Raw genomic sequence first — 22,338 nt, forward strand, 5'->3', positions numbered from 1 at the left:
GGAACAAACAAAAAAAATAACCAATCTATGAAGCCATGCAAAGGACTCAAAATATAAAACTAAATTTTTAAAAAAGATGCAGGGGCTTCCCTCGTGGTACAGTGGTTGAGAGTCTGCCTGCCAATGCAGGGGACACGGGTTCGAGCCCTGGTCTGGGAAGATCCCACAAGCCGCGGAGCAACTAGGCCCGTGAGCCACAACTACTGAGCCTGCGCGTCTGGAGCCTGTGCTCCGCAACAAGAGAGGCCGCGACAGTGAGAGGCCCGCGCACCGTGATGAAGAGTGGCCCCCGCTTGCCGCAACTAGAGAAAGCCCTTGCACAGAAACGAAGACCCAATACAGCCAAAAATAAATAAATAAATAAATTTTTAAAAAAGAAAGAATATGATTAAAAAAAAAAATGCAAAATCATGTTTGTTAAGGTGACAAGTATGTAAAAAGAAAAGAAAAAGGAAAAGGGGACCATGAAAAAAAAAAACCTGGAGAAATTCCTCTAAAATATTAATAGTGGTTATCTTCAGGTGGTAGAATTCTGGATAATGTTTTTTCTAGTTTTCTCTTGTTCAAAATTTTCTTCACTGATCACCCATCATTTCTATTATTTAAAAAATTCATAATATTTAAAAGAAAGGACAGGTCTTGCATTATAGGTACCTGTGTAAATATTTTATTGATATTTCACTTTCCAAATTGTGAAAGGACCAAGTTTTATGCAACTTGATTTCTTTCACAACACCTAATACACAGTAGCTTGCCCTTACCAGAGATTCAGGAAATATTTGTTGCACAAATGGCAAAACTTAGTTCCTTTACCACTTGCCATCATGCCTAAAATCCCTGTACTTGTAAATTCTTTGCATTAAGACAATGAAGACTCCTGATAAACCAAAAATACGTATTCCAAGAAATGTAATACACTTAACACCTTAGTTGATCCAAAAAAGCAAGTCTACATTCTTGTAAAATGCAGTAGGAAAGGGACAAGGAAAAAATAAGTTTTATTGAGCAGGGGAAAGGAGGGAGTTGAATTATTTTCAAGAATAAAGAAAGACATTCTCCTAATAGAGTTATTTTAGAGTCTGGGGGCCTACACAGAGGAAGCGTAAGGGAGAGACTTTCTTCAAATGATGCCCCTCCCCATTCTGATACATCCTACATGGTGTGTGGGGGAACACATCAGAGAGATGTTACTGAAGGAAGAGTGCTGGTAGATGTCTATTTCCCAGATATTGAGCTTAGAGTAAGTTCCATGTGAAAGACCAGGGAAAAAGCAAACATTGTATTTTATTGCCCTATAGGATATTAACCAGTTTTGTATCTATTCACAAATTCATTTCAGCATTCCTGACTGTGTATGTGTAGATATACTTATCAACACAATACTGATATTTATTGATAAAAACATGTTTTCCGGTTCTCCTTTGAACTGGTCTTAATATCTTACTGGTTCCCTCATTAATTAACAAGGTAACGAAATCTTGGACACATCCTCATTTTATATTTGCACGAAAATTATGTTCTTTCACTTTTTAAAAATTATATTTTAGCACCACAGATACTTCCAGGAACATTTTTACTGGTTCATATGTCAGCAAGCTCAAAATTGAAGTTTTAACTTTCCAAGAGATATCATTCCACTTTTAAAATGATATCAGCTTTTCAATAAATATCCCAAATTTCAATAATTTTCCCAAATTTGAATTTAAAAAATGTACCCATCAGATAATTTCTAAGTGGGATTTGAAAACAAGAAATTATGTCAATTGCTTTAAAATCATATCTTTAAATAAAAAGACAGATTAAAAGCAGACAGAACAGAATAGTGTAAAGAGAACAAAATTAAAGGGTGATCAATACTAAAGATGTATGATTTTAATACCAATCCTGGGCAAAGGTCAACAGCACAATTAGTTAAATAGATGCTTTGTGAGCATATACAAAAAAAAAAAATTGATTTTTAGCACAGAATTATTATTGAGTCAAGAATTACTGTGGAGTGTGATCCATACACCGACCTTGTTAACTCAATAAATACTTGTTTGATTGATCAGTACCTTAGAGTAGATCATGTATAAAAATGCTCTATTGTCCCCCCAGATCATTTACATTTCTCCTTTAAAAGTTTATCTTCAAACATCCCAGTATCTTGGCTCTTAAAGTTAAGGCATCAAGTTTAAAAAAAAAAAAGTATTTATTCTGCATTTTGCTTCCTAAATATTTTACAATTGGATTTTATAGTGATTCAAAATGTCAGTGGAATAAAGCAGATCTTAAATTAGTATGTATTATTTAAGCCAAAGATAATGAATGTTTTAGAACCTACCCCAGGTAAAGTTCTAGGTAAAACTTGTTTTTGGTGCCCCATTTTCTCGGTTTCAGCACCCCTTTCTACCAGAGATCTTGTTCTTTGGGCTTCTCCTTGATGTGCAGGAATCCCACCACATTGATCTACCCAGGCTTGTCATTCCAACTTTACTCCTGATACTCTCACCTATAAGCTTCCATCCTCACCAAAACCTTATTGTAATCTGTTTTCTTACATGTAGGAAAGTTGAGGTCTTTGCTCCTTTCTCTTAATTTCCTTTCTGGTTTTTGCCCAAACCAACTCTGAAGGGGAAACGCTATTAATGATTGGTCTGAGCCCAAGACATCAAGGTTATTACCTAATAATAATAAGTCTGATATTCACAAAAATCTTTCTCTGTAAGGAAGGCTGAAAAGGTGCCTGGTTAGTGCTAGAAATTTGTCCTGGGATGGAGTGAAGAAGCTACCATACGTATATACATATGTTAAAATAATCTACTGAAGTTTGTTTTTTTAGCCTAGAAGATATGGGTTAATGGACTGAAGGGAAATGAGCAGAGAGGATATTCTGTTAACTGGAAGAACTTGGTGAAGGTGCAATAGAAAAGGGAAGGAGTTAATGGTTCTGGTCTCAGTTACATGGAGCTCAGCCGAGAAACACTACTTACAGGAACACACTACTGGTTCTTTCATGAATATGTTTTTATTATTTTATAACTACTGTGGAGATTTTTTTTTAAGATCGAGGAAAAGGAACAAGGAGTTAAAAAGGTGCAGTTTTAACTTGGACTTTGCCTGTGGTTAGCACTTAGACTTTGGTCAAATTACTCAACCTACAATAAGGAGACAGCAATTTGACTGAGTTGGGAGGAAATGATAATAAATGGTTGTAAAGCACCCCATTACTAAATACCAACAGGATCAAGGTTTGGTAGTTTTTATTTTTGTTTTTGTGATTAAATGTAAATTAAATGTTTAACTTTTTAATCCTGAAAACATAACATTTTCTCAGCAACATGATGCTAGCCAAAGGTTCCTGAGTCTTCCCGAGGATGCTCACAGGTGACTGTGCAGACAAAACCATTAAAAGGAAGGATACCTCTGAAAATATCAAGGTGTAGTTCCTATCAAAAGGATTGTGAGGGGCTTCCCTGGTGGCGCAGTGGTTGAGAATCTGCCTGCCAATGCAGGGGACACGGGTTCGAGCCCTGGTCTGGGAGGATCCCACATGCCGCGGAGCAACTGGGCCCGTGAGCCACAACTGCTGAGCCTGCGCGTCTGGAGCCTGTGCTCTGCAACAAGAGAGACCGCGATAGTGAGAGGCCCGTGCACCGCGATGAAGAGCAGCCCCCGCTCGCCGCAACTAGAGAGAGCCCTCGCACAGAAACGAAGACCCAACACAGCCAAAAATAAATAAATTAATTAATTAATTAATTAATTTTTTTAAAAAAAGGATTGTGATATTTTATTTCAACGTAAAAAACTGAAACATGTTCCTTGGGCAGAATACCCTTTAGCTGTTTCAAAATCAGCCCAGCCAAACCATGCTCTTACATCTTTCTTCATCTCTCCTAAGCCTTATCTTATCTCTACATTCTCAGGAATTAGTGGTGCCATCATCTACTCAGTTGCAGAAACTTCAACCCCCACCTCTATTCAAATCAGTTATCGACTCCTGTAAACTGTCTTCAAAGCTGCTTCTTGTTTTCCTTATATCTAACAACTCTAGCGCATCACCTCTCCAAATAGGCCAAACCTATCCCTTCCTCTGCCTTACTCACCCCTAATAACAGTATATATTTAGCTGAAACAAAATAATTAATGTGTATTTATAAACCCCTTGAAGAAAACAAAATTTAGATCTGATTCATCAGTTGTCATCTACTGAAAATATATCAGATTTTATAAGAACTTTATATTATAAAAGTTTCAAATATGTACAAAAGAAAAGAGAAGGAATAATGGACCTTCATGACCTACCACCTATCACATGATCCTCATCTCCACTCCTCTCCCAACTTTTTTCCCTGGAGTATTTTGAAGCAAATTCTTTCATCATATCAGTTTACCAGCGTATACTTCATATACTGAATTTTTGAAATTTTAATTACACTCAAGAAAAGAGAGGAAGGAGATAGCTGATGGTCTGGGAACACAATCTATCCCCTTAATGATGAGAGTTTTTCATAGAGTCTTTAGGAATTTTTCTATATTCCCTCCCTTCATAAAATGTTAAGTTTCATAATTATATTGAATTCAATGATTTAAATTCAAGTAGGGTTTTTTATGCTGAATTGTGAGTTCTCAACTAATAAACTGTCCTCAAGTAAAATTAAATTCTTGAATTTTGCTCCCAGATCAACAAAAATTTATTAGGTCACATACTTGAATGTTAAATAACGGCCTAGACTATCTTTTGTCAAAAGTTCAATTCACTTATTCTCAGAATATCCCATAATTCAATATTACTCTAATGTGAATTATTATCTCAGTTTTCACTTGTGTGTAAATTATCCTGTAAGTCTGACTATGCTACTTAATATGTATTACTTTATTCACTCTTAAGCATCCAGGTTATCAAGAAGGTACCTTTCCATCAGAAATGTTTATTTTTATTAATAAAATTTAGAGGGCCCTTTTCAGAATTTTTGCCTGTTTGAAGATCCGGATTTGGAGTTTAAATTCTGCTTCATTTTGTATTTTCTTGTTGTTACTGTTTTAAGAAAATTGTCAAGTTATGAATCTTTGTATATCATAGATTAACCTGGGTTCTAGAGGTGAGTTTTAGAGGGTCCATAAGCCTCCAGGGATTCTGTTATGAAGAATGCAGGAGTAGTGAGTGCATCACAAGTGCCAGACACAGTCTGCATGCCTTCACTCAGAATTGAAATGCTCGCCTCCTGGTCTCTGTCTCCCCTCTAATAATTCAGATATTATCAATTCTTTAAAATGTCATTCAAGTTTCATCTCCATCATGAAACCTTCCTAGACACTTGAAACCTTCAATTATGTCCCCATTTCTCTGAGGCACAGCACTTTAATCCAGACCACACAAGTCAGTACTTGTATATTATCTCCCTGTCCTAACTATATTATGAGGATAGAGGACAGATAAGGCTTAAGACCTTTAAATGTTTCCAAAGCTTTGCATAGTGCTTCACATACACTAGATTCTCAATAAATTCTTGGTTAATTAGGATAAAAAGGAAGGGTCTTGGGAGTCTGAGGGGAAAAAAAAAAAAAGAGATGAAATTTACATCTAAGTGCCATAGTGTCCCTAAAATCACATTGAAATAATTAGCTATCATGCATGCAATTTGAAGATGTTGGTATAAAAATAGGTCTATATCAGTTATTCCTAAGACCACTTGCATTTGTACCTTACACATTCTCAGAATTTTATTTTTTCTGATTCATATAGCAGGCCTATGTTTTAGCCCAGTTTACTAGAAAACAAAGTCTGAGGGAAATTGAGTGCTCTTGCTTTATTTGGTAGGTGTAAACCCAGGGCAGTGAGAGTGAGAAAAAAGGGAGGAGAGGCAGGAAAGAATGGAAAGCTATGCATAGGAAGGCTGTATGGAAAAACTATGCCATGGGATAGTCAGTTAATGAAAGGGAGGAAGGAGGGTGATGACTGATCTGCCACACTCTCCTATTTGTATCGATCAAAGTTCATCCCATGTGAGTTAACATCCAGCCCATTGCATTGCATCATCCAGATTCTTTGGCAGCCATTTGGGAAGCCAGATACCATGCTCTTTAGTGTGGGGTTTCATCCAAGTCTCAAAGTGGTAGGAGGAGCCAGAAACTCCAAATGATTGGCACAGCAGCAGCCCAGAAGAGCCAATACCCCAGACAAGTGACTGGCCAGGCCCCAGGCAGCAGACTCATGCAGGCCCCAGAGCAGTCAGTCACTTGTGTTTGTGGCTAAGATAAAGCAACCAGCTCTGCAGGGGCAGGGGGAATCTGAGGAGGTGTATGTCTCTGACATAATCTATCATAAGGTTCAGAGGACAAGAAGACCATCTCCCATTTTCTCTGAGAAGTCTTTCACTGAATTCTCAAAAGCACCATGATATGTTAATTCTAGTAATCAAATGGAATGCCCCAGCTTTCATTCTACTTGCGTAGCACAAGGATCTTTGCTCACTTAAATAGAATTACATTATAGTCTAAGATAAAGAGGCACCCCTTCTGGCCAGCTATACCATATAGGGATGAGTGAGCAGTGGGAACTGGCTTCTCTGTTTTCCATGTAATACGTTATATATATATTGTATTACATTATATATATATGTAATTATTATATATAATATATACAATAAAAGTAATGTATATATATGTAATTATATAATGTATATATGTGTATCTATAATTATTATATATAATGTATATATAATAATGTATATATAATAAAAAAGTAATACATTATATATTGTATTACATTATATATATGTAATTATTATATATAATGTATATATAATAAAAGGTCCCAGGAAGCCAGAGCATGGTCTAGAAAGGGGGTTGTCCCCAGAAAATCCAGAATTGCAAATCTTGCTGTAGGTAGTTGAAAGCAGCGGACAGGCCCTGCTCTGTTTAGGCCTGAAGGCCTTCCAACAAGTTTCTAGGGGTGGTGTCAGTACTGCTTATTGACTGCAGATGACATACTGGCATTTGGGGTGAGTGGCTGCATATACTTCTGATGAGGAATCAAAGGCTTTGTTGTGCAGCAACAAAGGCTTTGTTTTGTTATCCTATCATGTAATCTAGCCAAGGAATTGATTATTGACATTCATTGGCTTATACTGCAGAGAATTTTTTGAGCAGAGAAGTATCAAAGCAGAATGGTGTGAAGAATTACATGGTAAGGAATGGTTAAAAATTACATGGTGAGAGGTACTAGGTGATAATTATAGCTTCACTTTAAATTGTGTACTGCAAAATACCTGTTTTGTTTCTCTTGTGGATGAGGAAGTAGAGAGAATTTGAGGATTAGCCAATTTCCCAGCCTAATTTCTCAGGGAGAGCCCTTGGAAGTAATTCATTCTTCTGGCATGAAATGATATCGTACACTATTTTGATTACAGTTTATGCCGTTTTGCTTTTCAATTTGAGAGATTTATTGTCTCTTGTGAGAAAGTAGCTAGTGGCTTATTTTATACCCCTTAACTCACACATCTAATTAGATGAGCAAAACACAATGAGCATCTAAATTTCACACCACTTTGGAAGAAAAAGTATCTTTACTGAAAGCCAATTCTGAGTCTTACGAAACGAGTTGCCTGTTAATTGAGAGAACCAAATGGAGAAAGGTTTGAAAGCACAAAAATAAGCCTGTAAGGCTTCTATGAGGTCACCAAAAGAGAAAGCAGCCGTGGTACAGGTGCCCCACATGGCCCTGCAGAATGAGCTAATATGGAGAATTTTCACTATAAAACTGCTAATGAAAGAAGGAATTCAATATTATACCTTAAATTTTTTATGGCATTTTGCTTGAAGTATACTGGGCAAGCCATGGCCTTTATTTCAAAAAATTAGGCAGCTGTCTTCATCCTGCACAGAGGTCCAGGGCTGCCTAAGCTATTACTGCTACTGTCCATGTGGTAGGACCAAGGAGAAAGACTGGGGTGAGCTGCTTATGGAGTGAGACATTTCACCACACACTCTCTGTGTCCCCAGTCAGATCTTTCTGCTCCTATCTTACTCTTATTAGCTATATGATCTTAGGCAAATTACTTAGCTTCTCTGACCCATGGCATCCTAGTCTCTAAAATGGAGATAATAAACCTACTTATGGCCTATAAAAGGATTAATAGAAATAAGGTATGCAAGGACTGTTGTCAACTAGTAAGCTCTTAATCTACATAAGTTTCCATCCACCTCTGAGTTTTTAAATATGGGTGGAAATGAGAAGCCACCCTGTTCCTACCTTATCTTTATTGCCTAGAAATTCAAGCTCACAGTACAGGAAATAGCACTGAGTCTAAGGCTGAAATTGACAGAGAGCCAGGAATGGGGGAGATGGCTGTAACTTTCTTACCTGAGAATTACTTAACTCTAGTGAAACAGGTTCTCAAAGGAATGAGCAAAACTTTTTTTGAAATTTTAGATATCTATTTTTAAATTTTTTTACTATTTAGGAATTTGACTTTATGAACACTATTTAAAAACAATCTTTGCTCCACACATTAAGGGATACTTTAATGACACCCTCAGACTTGGCTCATACTACCATGTAAAAAAATGTGTTGGCTAGAATATGATGTTCTTGGCAACTAAAAATAGCCTGGTGTCTGTCCTTTCCATCACTATGCTAAAAGACTCGTTTCAGTTCTCAAAGGTGTGCCATCACTAAAACATGAACAAATCTGAAGCGTTTGACAAGGAACTCTAGCTTGAGGACTTCAGAACACACATTGTTTTTAGCTGAGATGGTGTCTTGTCCATCAGAGCACTGCAATATTAAGGAATATATTATAGAAATACACCTTTTGTTATCAAATAGCATAAAGAATGTTCAAAAATTATAGTAAGACTTGGGTGGGATGAATTGGGAGATTGGGATTGACATATAAACACTATTGATACTATGTATAAAACAGATAACTAATGAGAACCTACTGTATAGCACAGGGAACTCTACTCAATGTTCTGTGGTGACCTAAATGGGAAGGAAATCCAAAAAAGAGGGAATATATGTATACGTATAGCTGATTCACATTGCTGTACAGTAGAAACTAATACACCACTGTAAAGCAACTATACTCCAATAAAAATTAAAACAAAAATCAAAGTCAAGCTTTAAAAAAAAATTATAGTAAGACTTAAGCAAGCTTTTCAGATTTATATATAAAAAATACTCAACATCAATGATATATTTAATATCTATGTATATTCGAGGCTCATTATGAAGGTAGGAGAATCACCTAAAAGTTGCTTTTATTTGCTGTAAACATGATGATCTTACTTCATATCTGTGAATAGTATGATTTAAGTAATACAAATTAAAACAAAAATCTATCCTGTATAAATATTCAGTTAATAATTACGGTGTAAATGAATAAAGTTTCATCAATAAAGATGAGGCCTCACTTGAGTTTCATTCCTTCTCCAAAAAGTGCTTCATTTTACGTAGTCCCAGATTTTTCCTATTCCTTCTTGCCACCTCAGTAATATATCAATAATCAAAAGAACAAAATCTGGTATAAATTAATAAGGGAGTTGGACCACATAATTTCTAATATTTCTTCCAGATCTAATATTCTAAATGCTATTATAATAAAATTTCATAAGTAATATAAAGAGGGGCTTCCCTGGTGGCGCAGTGGTTAGGAATCCGCCTGCCAATGCAGGGGACACGGGCTCGTGCCCCGGTCCGGGAAGATCCCACATGCCGCGGAGCGGCTAGGCCCGTGAGCCACAACTACTGAGCCTGCGCGTCTGGAGCCTGTGCTCCGCAACGGGAGAGGCTGCGACAGAGAGAGGCCCGCGCACCGCGATGAAGAGTGGCCCCCGCTCACCGCAACTGGAGAAAGCCCTTGCATAGAAACTAAGACCCAACACAGCCAAAAATAAATAAATAAATAAATTTATAAAAAAAAAATAATAATAATAATATAAAGGGAATTAGAGGAGAAAAATATCATCATAGCAACAGTGAATTAACTGAAACACCTTAGGTGTAGAATCCTTTCTGTAATCCAATCAGGCAATTCTTTTTGGATGGGTTTGAATGTATATGGAACTTCATTATTACAAAGTAAATTACAGTAACTCAAAAGAACTGAGGTCCCTAGAGAGTAAGTAATACACTCATGGTTACACGTCAATCCAATGCAAATTTGTTAAAATCATCAAATATCAAGGGAGAGAAATCTTTAAATAACATTGTTAGATTATGTTTGTCTGTCTTAGTTCAGGCTGCTATAACAAATACCAGAGACTGGTGGTGTTGGAGCTCGGGGCAGGTTGCCCCAAAATATGCCAAGGTGGCATACTGGTTATTTTGAATTAAAGTTACTTAAGAGACAGCCAATACAAGAAGGACACCTTGACCCTCTGAAAACAGAAAATAAATCTCCCATGTGAAAGGTATACTCCCTGCATCTGGAGGCAGAGAGACATCCTTATCACCAGAGATAGGGAATTCAGGGCTAAGAAGCCTATATAAACAAACCTTGTTACTTCTTTACTAATTTACTACCCCAAGCCCAAACTCAGATTCTTCACTAATTAAACACCCAAGCCTAAGTTTCTTTGTCTTGTCAACTCCTCACAAATTTGTTTCTTTGTCTAAAAAGTATAAAACCTTCTTGCTTTTAAACTTTTTGGGGATCCTATTTCTATGAGACCTCCATACATACAAATTAACATTTTTTCCTCCTGTTAATGTCTTGTGTCAATTTAATTATTAGACCAGCCAAAAGAACACAAAAAGGGTAGGGATGAGGCTAAAACCACTGGGGATAGCTAAAACCACAATGACTGCCTGTAGTGCTGGCTTGATCTATGACAGGCAGTTAGGAGAAAGCAGCACTGGAAAGGACTTCATAGGCCACCCAAGGTATTGGTTTACAAGGCTCTATGTTGCTAGTTTACTGGGAACAATGATTTGAGTACCTAGCCTGGTATTAATTGAACCAACGTGCTTCCTGAGAGCAGACTGGAGACCCAGGAAGGCTGGGGGTCTGATTCAGTGGAGCACTGAGCACCCACCAGCTGAAGATGTGATTACCTACCCCATCATCTACACCATGTAACACTGTTTCACCTGTCAGTAAATAGCAAAACTCATTGAAGGAGAGTCACTTTTTTACATTTTAGAAACTTAACTCAGGTTAACTACCTAATACAATTCTAACTTTAGTAGTTACACCAGTATGTGCCCTGTTTGTCTTTGTTACTTACTATAAGGTCTAGACTAAGGAATGTGTAATTTCAGAATTGAGAAATCAAGGTCATTTTTTAGCCAAAAGGAGAACTCAAAATTATTTCAAATTGGGGGATCAAAATTTGTGACAATTCTTCCTCATACGTGGAATGAAGTGTTCTGAACATATTAGCACATTTTGAGGTTCTTAATACTAATTGATTTATTATTAGGCTGTTTGAGTCACTGTTTAGGTATATTTGAACCTTCTCTTCCCCACACCCCCAAAACATTTTTATTGCTCTATTATTTAATAACAGTACTTTCTGCTTTTTTTTTTTAAAATCTATTTATTTTATTTATTTATTATTTTTGGCTGTGTTGGGTCTTCGCTGCTGCACGCAAGCTTTCTCTAGTTGTGGCTAGCGGGGGCTACTCTTTGTTGCAGTGCACGGGTTTCTCATTGCGGTGGTTTCTCTTTTGCAGATCACAGGCTCTAGGAGTGCGGGCTTCAGTAGTTGTGGCGCACAGGCTTAGCTGCTCCGCAGCATGTGGGATCTTCCCGGACCAGGGCTCGAACCCGTGTCCCCTGCATTGACGGGCGGATTCTTAACCACTGCGCCACCAGGGAAGCCCACTTTCTGCTTTTTAAATTTTCTTATCCCGGGACTTCCCTGGTGGCGCAGTGGTTAAGAATCCGCCCGTCAATGCAGGGGACACGGGTTCGAGCCCTGGTTCGGGAAGATCCCACAAGCCGCGGAACAACTAAGCCCCTGTGCCACAACTACTGAGCCTGTGCTCTAGAGCCCGCAAGCCACAACTACTGAGCCCATGTGCCACAACTACTGAAGCCCGCACGCCTAGAGCCCGTGCTCCGCAACAAGAGAAGCCACTGCAATGAGAAGCCCACGCACCACAACGAAGAGTAGCCCCCGCTCGCCGCAACTAGAGAAAAGCCCGTGCGCAGCAATGAAGACCCAACACAGCCAAAAATAAATTAATTTTTTAAAAATTCTAAAAAAAAAAAATTGTCTTATCCTTAATAGTGCTAGTTAATGCTTAAGATAAATCCAAATTTAAAATAATATTAATGAAGTAATATATAAATTTTATTTCCAGAACTCATTAAAACTGCTTTACATCTAAATCACAACATATTAGAATATTTATAATTACTCTTTTCATATGGTTCATATGATATTATCTGATTTAAGGGACATTACACCAAGACATAATTAACCTGCTGAAAAAAAGTACAGTAGGAATATAATTATAACATGTAGATAATTAAAATAATAAGACCCAACACAGCCAAAAATAAATATAAAAATAAATAATAAAAATAATAATAATAATAATTGAAGAAATCTGAACTATAAACTGAAAATATTTAATCTGGCTTTACTAGTATACCTAATAGATAGTATTTAAAATATTCTAACTACAATTTTAAAAGACCATGTAATACTTAGACTGAACATAATTCACAGTTGGTATTGTAAGCTTGAAGTAAACACACAGCATGTGCTAGTTAGCACGCTCTATGAATAAGCTACAGGATGTAAACAAGACCAAAGATGTGGTATCATCGTAGATTCAACAAGGTTAGCCCTACCAAATGGAGACTGCTTGTATATTACAAAAAGGAAAAGAGAGAGAGAGAGAGAGAGAAAGTGAGAGAGAGAGAGTGAAATGGAGAGAGAGATCATTCAGGGTTCCTTCTACTTTGTTGCAACAACCCTTTACATTGTCTCTCCTATTATGTCAGATTTCTTCCTAGTTGTCTTGCTTTGTTCTCTTACATTTACTCCCAAGAACAATCTGAATTGCACTTTCTTTTCTACTTGCAGTTTTGTGATTGTCATAATTGCTACAAGGGACTAACCAAAAGCACAGATTTGTCATATAAACAGCAGAGTAACATTGTTTGGATTTAATATTGCTCAACTGTAAAAAAAATTCATTGACTCAGCTTTCACCCATTTGTGTCTGTCATTTCCTATGGCTTTAAGGTTGTTTCCATTGTATGAACTGATAACACACTGAAAGTGTATTTATTCATCTACTAACTTTTAAAAGGATTGAATAGGTTATCACCATCTACATCATGCTACATCAACATCTATGAAGAATCAATAAACACCTATTTTCTATGCCCAAGTAGACTCTTTAGGGTTCCATTTTTCAGCCATTTTCTCCATTTTGTTCTATGAGTCATAATAATAATAATAATATATAATAGCTAACTTTTTTTAGTTTTTTCTATATCATGTTTTAATTAATCTAATCCTTACTTTAAAACCTTGTAAAAAAAACACAAAACAGGGCTACTAGTAAGAAATCTGACATAATAGGAGAGACATTACACAAAGCTGTAGGGACAAAGTAGATAGAATGCCAAAAGTCTTTTTTTTTTTTTTTTTTTTGGTAAGATGCAGGCAAACAATCTCCATTTGGTAGGACCAACCATATTGAACTTTATACTGATAATATATCTCTGGTCTTATTTACATCCTGTAGTCATGTAGTATGAGGCAGGTACTAGTATTATTGTCTCCTTTCATATTAAGAGTGATTAAGTAACTTGTCTCAGGTTACTTAAGGGATAGTAAGGGGTAGTGCTGGGGTTCAAATCTGGACAGTCTGGCTCCCAAATCCTTGCTGCAAATCACTATATGATGTGGCCTCTGTACCCATGTGTCATAAATTGAAGGCCAGGGCTTCCCTGGTGGCGCAGTGAGAATCTGCCTGCCAATGCAGGGGACACGGGTTCGAGCCCTGGTCTGGGAAGATCCCACATGCCGCGGAGCAACTAGGCCTGTGAGCCACAATTACTGAGCCTGCATGTCTGGAGCCTGTGCTCCGCAACAAGAGAGGCCGCGATAGTGAGAGGCCCGCGCACCGCGATGAAGAGTGGCCCCCACTTGCCGCAACTAGAGAAAGCCCTCGCACAGAAACGAAGACCCAACACAGCCATAAATAAAATAAAATAAAATTAAAAATAAATAAATAAATAAATTGAAGGCCAGAGCAAAGCAGAATCCCCTCTGAAACTGAACGCATCAGAGGTGCACACATCTCAAAGTATACACCCTCACCTGACGCTACTCCCAAGAGGCAGATCCCTCAGCAGGCCACAGGTCCACATCCTGTATCAGAGATTCTGGTCAAGGCCTTTCCTACTCCCCTTATCCCTGTCTCCAGGCTCTTCAGGCAGCATGATGAAGAGAGATATCCATCACGCTCCCTCCTTGGGACTCATTTTCTGAAGGAAGAAGCCATTTCACACGTAGTTTGTGGTGAAGACAGGACAGAACCAGTCTTCTACCCAAGATTATAAGATTGAGAATACCTCTTTTTTTTTGGCCGCGCTTCTTGGCTTATGGGATCTTAGCTCCCTGACCAGGGATTGAACCGGGACCCTCGGCAGCAAGAGCGTGGAGTCTTAACCACTGGTCCTGGTTCGCCAGGGAATTCCCATCAAGAACACTTCTTTGTTACATTCTCAGCTAGCAAGACCCATTTCCGAGCCTCTTGATGTTCTCAGAACTAACCCGCTCCTGACACTCAATAACCTCCCCCGGAGTTGCCCTTGGGCTGCCCAGAGCCCCCCATTATGACCTTCCACTCAGTACTCCCCTCCATTTAAAGTTTCATTCTTCAAACGACCTCTCTTTCTGTGGCATAAAGTGCGAATTATCCCAAATATCTGAATGTCCCTTCTTCCATAATGACAGAGCTCCCATTTTCTGGCCCCCTTGCAGTTAGTTATGGCCATGTGACTAAGTCTTGCCCATGTGATATGAGCACACATTGTGTGTGCAATTTATAGGAAATATCCTTAAAGGAAGGTGATGTATCCTTCTTTCCCCCTTTCCTCCTGCCTGCTGGCTGCAATGTAGATTTACTTTCTGGCATGAAGCACAGCAGATAGCAAGACAGAGGAGCCTAAGTCTCAAGTCTCATGGAATGCCATGCCAGTCTTGGACTGACAACCTTGTGAACTAAAAAGACTTCAGGAACATGATAAAGAAATAAACTTCTCCCTCGTCTACTATTATCTGGAGTATTTTTGTTACGTGCAGGCAACCTTAACCTAACTATTCCCCCTCTTTTTGCTATTGAGCAGCAAGACTTGTGGATTTGTTAATACGAACAGAAGAGTATCCTCTCTATACCGCAGAACTTTGTCAGCTGGTCCCTCCTGATTCAGTAAATATTAAAGAAATTTGGAAAAATCCTCTCTTAAGATAAAAACACAGCTTGCAAGGCCACCAACATGTATAACACTATTTTTGCTTTCAGAGGCTTTCAGAGGTGAGTATCATGTAGTTTTTTCTTTTTGTGCCCTTTCCATTTCAAACCCTAATCTCCCAGTTCTGCCAGCTAGATCAGCACCTCTGCCAAGCAGAGCAGAAATTATGTTCTGAGAAAAGCAAAAGAGAAAGTCACAATAATGGTTTTCAAAATATTATCCCATTAAATTACCTGAAGGAAAAGAGTTAAGTCTTGTTCTCGTGCATTCCTTAAGCCATTTCCCATCTACATAGCCACCAAAATTCATCTTTTTAAAATGACAGATAAATTCATAGAGACAGAAAATAGATTAGAGGTTACCAGGGCTGGGAGGAGGAGGAAGGGGGAGTCATTGCTTAGTAGGTACAGAGTTCTGCTTGCAGTGATAGAAACTTTTTGGTAATAGATAGCAGTGATAGTTACACAACATTGTGAATATAATTAATGTCACTGAGTTGTACCTTAAAAACAGTTAAAATGGCATGTTTTATGTTATATATATTTTACCACAATAAAAATAAATAAACCAACAAATAAATAAAATGCCAGAAAAAATGTCCATTAAGGGAGTAGAGCGTCATGCCCACCCCTAAAGATTCATATGTCTCTTCCTACACTACTCCTTTTTATTTTGCTTTCTAATTTTTATGTATACTTTTGGAGGTTAAAGAATGTGCCTGAGATATGCTGCAGTGGTAACCAGCTTGTTTTGTTTGCTCAGCTGAATAGCTGTACATAAAAGCACTTTTCTTAGTACATGGCTTCTTCCATGTATATTTAATAACGTGGGGGTAGGAGAAGTGACTTAGCCGCTCACACCAAGATTCCTTTTACAGAGAGAGACTTTATTTGAGCAGAGCTCTGAGATGAAAGGGAACCAGAGCTGGGGAAGGCACCACTTCAGCTACTCCATACAGCAAAGGAGAGAGAGGGAACACCTGAATTACATTTGAACCTGTCAAACCCACCTCCTTGATTAATTTACAAAGTATTTTCCTTCTAGGATTGTGTATAATTTTTTTTTTTAATTTATTTTTGGCTGCGTTGGGTCTTCATTGCTAGACGCGGGGTTTCTCTAGTTGGGGCGAGAAGGGGCTGCTCTTCGTTGCGGTGCGCGGGCTTCTCTTTGCAGTGGCTTCTCTTGTTGCAGAGCACAGTCTCTAGGCCCACGGGCTTCAGTAGTTGCGGCACGTGGGCTCACTAGTTGTGGCTCGTGGGCCCTAGAGCATGGGCTCAGTAGTTGTGGTGCACGGGCTTAGTTGCTCCTTGGCATGTGGGATCATCCCGGACCAGGGCTCAAACCCATGTCCCCTGCATTGGCAGCCGGATTCTTAACCACTGTGCCACCAGGGAAGTCCCAGGATTGTATATAATTTTATATAGTTGTAGGATTAGCAGAATCTCCTTCATAATTTTGTCTCCTGGAAAGATTTATCTAAATCAAGAAACCCAAAGCTCCTTATTTAGGAGAACTAAAGCATATTTTTAAAAAGTTCATGGCTGGAAGCAAATGACACTATATCAACTAAGGCAATGATAGTAGAAAGACCAGATGAACCAGAAGAAAGGGAAATATGAGGAAATTAAAAGCAACAAATAAAGTAAACATATTCTAAAATCTAAGTGGGGATCTAAGCAAATAGAATGTAAAGAGGTTGGGGATTATTGAAAAAACAGGCAATCCTGAATGACTTTTCCATTCTCTAAGCCTTCACAGAGAGTTATTTAAATATCCTCTATCAACAATGTCTTCAGTATTACTATATTCACAGCAACATGAAAGTATTTGTCCTTGCTTCTACAAGGAAGGATATTTCATAACTGCCACTCAGGGTAATTGAATCTTCTCTACCTTTTACATGTTCAATGTGATAAGACTGTAGCCAGGGCCAGAGATAGGTAGCAGAATAGGAATAGCTATTATGGTGTGACTTGTTGAACGAGCCGCTGTCGAAAATCAAATTCCTCCACTGACTTGCCTCAGTGGCCCAAATTCCCACCCTTTGAAAATGTTTGCTTTGAGTCAAGGTATTATTGTCACAAGAAATTTTCTTAAAATATAACTCTCTCATAACCCAAAGCCATGGGACTCATTTGTCAATGTGAGCTCATAAGGCCATGAGGAATACAGCACAGGACAGCTAAGTTTCTGTGTGCGGAGGGACCCATGGTCTGCTCTCTCCGGGTCTCAGTCAGAAGTCTCTCATCACCATACACATTAACATGCTTTTCTAATTTAATATCCCATATTTCTACTGATGAGTATTTCCCTTCAATTTTAATCATATTCATCGTCATTCTTCCTACACAAATAAGCAGGCAGTTCTTAACTTACAAACAAGCGAAACATTCATATAGTAATTTCGGCCTCCCGCTGTCAATAAATTCTGAGTAACAGTGGAGCTTTTGGTGAATCTGGGGCTCTGATGAAAGCAAGAGAAGACTGCTCTGGTCAAGATAAGCCTAGGCTGGCTGAGTCCAAGGACAATCCCACTGGCCTACCTATATAGAGGCCACTTTCTCCCTCTCCTCATCCCCACATCTTTTCCACATATTGCCTAAAATCCACTATAGAGTTTGCTTTGATTAATAAAATTCAAGTGTACCTGAGAGAGAATTCAAGTAAGCTCTTTAAGACTAATGGGAGCATGACAAAAAGTACATAGACGCCAAATTGGAGGCAATTCAAATATCAAAAGGAATAATGACTGCAATTAATTATAAAACATTTAATAAATAAAAAACCCATGGTAATGTGATTATATAAGAGGATGTCCTTGTTTTTAGGTTATGCAGGTTATATTAGGGGAAAAGTGTCATGATATTTGCAATGCATTTCTATACAGCTAGATGAAAAATAAATGACAGATGGTTATCAATTGTTGAACCTAGTTGGTGGGTATAAAGGTGATTTTTGTACAATTCTTTCAACTTTTCGGTATTTTTTTTTTTCTATAATAAAAAGATTGGGAGAAAGTAGCCCTGAGAAAAATTAAAGGTCTGTCAGTCAATTCGGGTGTTAATCTCATTTCTTTCAATCAGATGACTTTCTTCCAAAAGCTGAGACCAACTGTACTGACGGCAACACCCCCCCCCCAAAAAAAATTCTTTTTCTTACAGTCTTACACTTCGTACTATTTTCATTTTGTGTGTGCACTGACCTTTCTCAGCCACATAGAAGCCAGGTTGCTGCGTGTAGTTAAAACTAAAATCAAAATTAGGGTGGTATGGGTAGTGGTGGTATTGGCAAGCTTGAGAAATAAAGATAAAACTGAGGGCTGGCCAGTGATAGCTACCAAGATATCACAGTAAGAAATGCCAGATCCAAGTTGTTACTCGGGGCACTCCCAGTTGCATGAAAGTAATCCTGTGCTGGGGAACCTGTCCACCAAAATTAAGTCCATCTTCTTTCTAGGGCTCCCATCTCCTTCCTCTCACTCCATCTGCCTAGTTCCTTCCTAACATTTGACTTCCATTTCATGCTGAGATTCCTCCCAGATCCATTCAAAATTCTGTGACTTGCTCCCAGGACTGGAGCTGACAATTCACCCTCAGCTTCTCCAGTTCTGAGCCCCTCTTGCCCTAGTATTGCAGTTCTACCTACCATTCATGTAGGATGGGATATGAATTTCATTAACCAGACATCAGTACCAGCACTCTACGGGTCGTGGTCTCCTTTGAAGACCTGAGGCTTTCCAAAGCCCTCGCATCTAGTGGAATGTCATGTAGGCAGTGTGTGTATCATAAGCACACTCATGCATATTATCTCATTTAACCCTTTAAATCCAGTGTCCTTGTCCAACTAACCTAACACTCTGGCTTCACATTTCCCTGACCCCCTCACCTGAGAAGGCATCATCTCCCCTCCACTTCAGCCGGCCACTTCCATGGACTTTGTCATCACAGAGGACTCCTCCACCTCTGATATGTATCCCAGCTGATCACAACCTTTGATCCCTCTAGTTCTCTCATCCAGTTATTTCCACACTTCTTTTTTAATTTGATTGCTCAATTTTCTCCCAATCCATCACAGTCTTCAGCTCTTTATCTAATCTTCATTACCCATGACCTCAACCACTCTCTTAATACTCTCAACTCCTTTGCTCCCTAAGGCCTCCAATTCCACTCCCCAATCCTGGACCAAACTGACTGGCTGATTTCTTTGATCTTACTCTCAGTCTACTGAGACATGCTGGAGGAAATTACCTAGCTAAGGAGAGTGAAGCCACCCCAGTTCAAACTGCGTTTCTGGAGGACCTAATCAGTTCTTTCACAACATCTACTCAAAATTTTACCACCCTCCACTGCCCCTAACCATCTCTGCAGATAACCTTGTTTCTTACTCATGAGGGAGAACAGAGGCCAACAGGCAGGTACTCCTTCAACTTCCTGAGGTTCTATCTACAATCTTACTTGTACTATATCCATCCTTGAGTGGGACAACCGACTCCCCAGTCTAGGCTAAGCCTTCCCTCTGTGTCCCAGAGCCCACCTGCTCCCACCTCTAAGATCTCATTCCATCCATCAGTTTTCTTTTCTCTTGCATTTGCAAATGATCCCTCTCTGCTGCCTCCTCCTGTAAATATGCTCAAGTCTCTGACTGAGATATAATCCATGTTCCATGCTCTGGGATGGAAAGTCTTCTTATTGCAAAGAGGTCAGTTCTCTTCAAACTTACAATTTTATAGCAAATTTTTTTGGAATTTGTTTTTGGAAGCTGACAAAGTGATTCTAAAATTTATCTAGAAGAATAAATGGGGGACTTCCCTGGTGGTCTAGTGGTTAAGAATCCGCCTTTCAATGCAGGGACGCGGGTTCAATCCCTGGTCGGGGAACTAAGATCCCACATGCTGCAGGGCAGCTAAGCCTGAGCGCCACAACTACTGAGCCAGCGCGCTCTGGAGCCCGTGCGCCACAACTAGAGAAAAGCCCGCGCGCCACAACGAACAGCCTGCATGCTGCAACGAAAGATCCCACCTGCCACAACTAAGACCCAACGCAGCCAAATAAATAAAATTAATTAATTAATTTTTAAAAATAATAATAAAATTAAATTTAAAAAAGAATAAACAGGAGGAAATAACCAAGAAAATATTTAAAAGCTAAAGTATTTTTGTTTAATAGATTCTGTCTTTTAAATTATTTTTTCCATTAAATTACTTGTACTTTGCTTTATTTATTGAGGTTTTTAGCTGTGTTCATTAAAGTCTTTGTGAAACTTGGTGCAAGTGTAACAGAGCTGGGGAGAGGGCCATTCTCCCAGCCTGTCACCACTGTACCACAGCCCACACTGCACCCTCAGAGATGAGGGTGGTCCCTCAGAAGACTGCAGTGCTGTGTGGATGACGTTCTCATAGAGGTGGCTGGCAGCAGAGGCAAGGCAAGGTGCCATGTTAAGGAAGGTATGAGGCAGATTTATTTGAGACACTCCTCAGGGAATCTCTACGATAATCAGAAGGACTTGGGAAGGGAATGGTCCCATCGCTCTTTTGTTCCTTCAGCTCAGAAAATTGCACAACCCTGTGCCCTTCCTCCCACAGGGTTTCTAGTTCTTTGTCTGTCTTGGCTAAAATAAAGAACTCAAAGAACTCTTCAAAAAGAGTAGTCTTCATTCTTCTTCTTTTTTTTTTTTTTTTTTTTGCTGCACCATGATGCTTATGGGATTTTAGTTCCCCAGCCAGGGATTGAACCCAGTGCCCCAGCAGTGAGAGCGCCAAGTCCTAACCACTGGACCACCAGGGAATTCCCCCAAAAGAGTAGTCTTAAGAAAGGCCTCTGCAGGCCCTAGTGGTCTCTTACCCTTTCTTTCTCAAGGCGTTTCAGCCTGGGGCAGAGGATGAGGCTTTTTATCCTCTGAGGAGGAGTAAAGCCTCATCGTCTTGCTGGTTCACTTTTCACCTGAAAGATATACACCTTTGCTCTATTCCTGGGGTATATTAGTTGGGGCTCTTTTGCCCCGAGTAACAGAAACCCAATCCAACTTGCTTAAGTACAAAAAGAACTTAGGCTCTTGTAACTGAAACATCCAGGGGCAGATCCTGCCTTGAGCCTACCTGGATCAAGGAGCGCAAACAATGTCATCAGGACTTGGTTTTGTGCTTGTGATCTATTGGTTCTGCTTCGCTCCCAGTTTGCTCCATTCTTGCGCTGGCTTTTTCCTCATGATGATAAGGAGGCAATAAGAAACTGCAGACTTCCTCCCTTCATTTCAGCAGCCACATTGAAAAGAGTCTCTCTTTCCAACTGTTTAAACAAAAGATTCAGAATTTAGACTCATTAACTCTATCTTTGAGTATAATAACTCATTAACTCACCCTTGACTCCTTTCTTTCTCTCACGCCACATGTTCAGTCTGACAGGAAACCTTGTTGGCTATACCATCAAAACATATCCAGAATTTAACCATTTCTCATCAACTTCTTAGCTATCCCCCAGGTATAAGACACCGTCGTATCTAAACTGAATTACTCCAATAATCTTATGAGTATCACTACTTCTATTCTTGCCCCCTTACAATCCATTCTCAACAAGCAACTAGAGTGATCCTGTAAAGTGTAGCAAACAAAAAGTTCTTAACCAGCCATCCTCCCAGGGCTCAGTGCAGAAGGAGGAGACAGAAATGCCCATCTCCCAGACTGTCCCTGAAAGAGGCCTATTTGCATACTCTAAGAGTTACTGCCTGAAGGTCCACCATCCAATCAGCGTGCATCTAGGTGATGACTGAGATACTCCCCTTTGGGACACTGACAAGTCTTGGCATACCCTCATTCACTAAGAACAAAGAAGACTGCTTAGACAATCACTAAGGTTCAAAAGACACCAAGAGCTAGGGCCGACTGAACAATAAGTTTCATCTCTTACACAACACT

The 22,338-nt window shown here is 39.1% G+C and overlaps 1 long non-coding RNA gene across 1 annotated transcript in view; it reads right to left on the bottom strand.

The window, feature by feature from the left end:
• Positions 1-22,338, bottom strand: part of LOC133098980 (uncharacterized) — a 116,238-nt gene that overhangs the window by 87,291 nt on the left and 6,609 nt on the right. The window contains exon 2 of the long non-coding RNA XR_009702278.1: positions 21,523-21,712. This is a non-coding gene — a long non-coding RNA (uncharacterized LOC133098980). The remainder of the gene's footprint in view (positions 1-21,522; positions 21,713-22,338) is intronic.

This window comes from Eubalaena glacialis, chromosome 1 (assembly GCF_028564815.1).
Source record: "Eubalaena glacialis isolate mEubGla1 chromosome 1, mEubGla1.1.hap2.+ XY, whole genome shotgun sequence".
NCBI classification, from domain to species: domain Eukaryota; kingdom Metazoa; phylum Chordata; class Mammalia; order Artiodactyla; family Balaenidae; genus Eubalaena; species Eubalaena glacialis.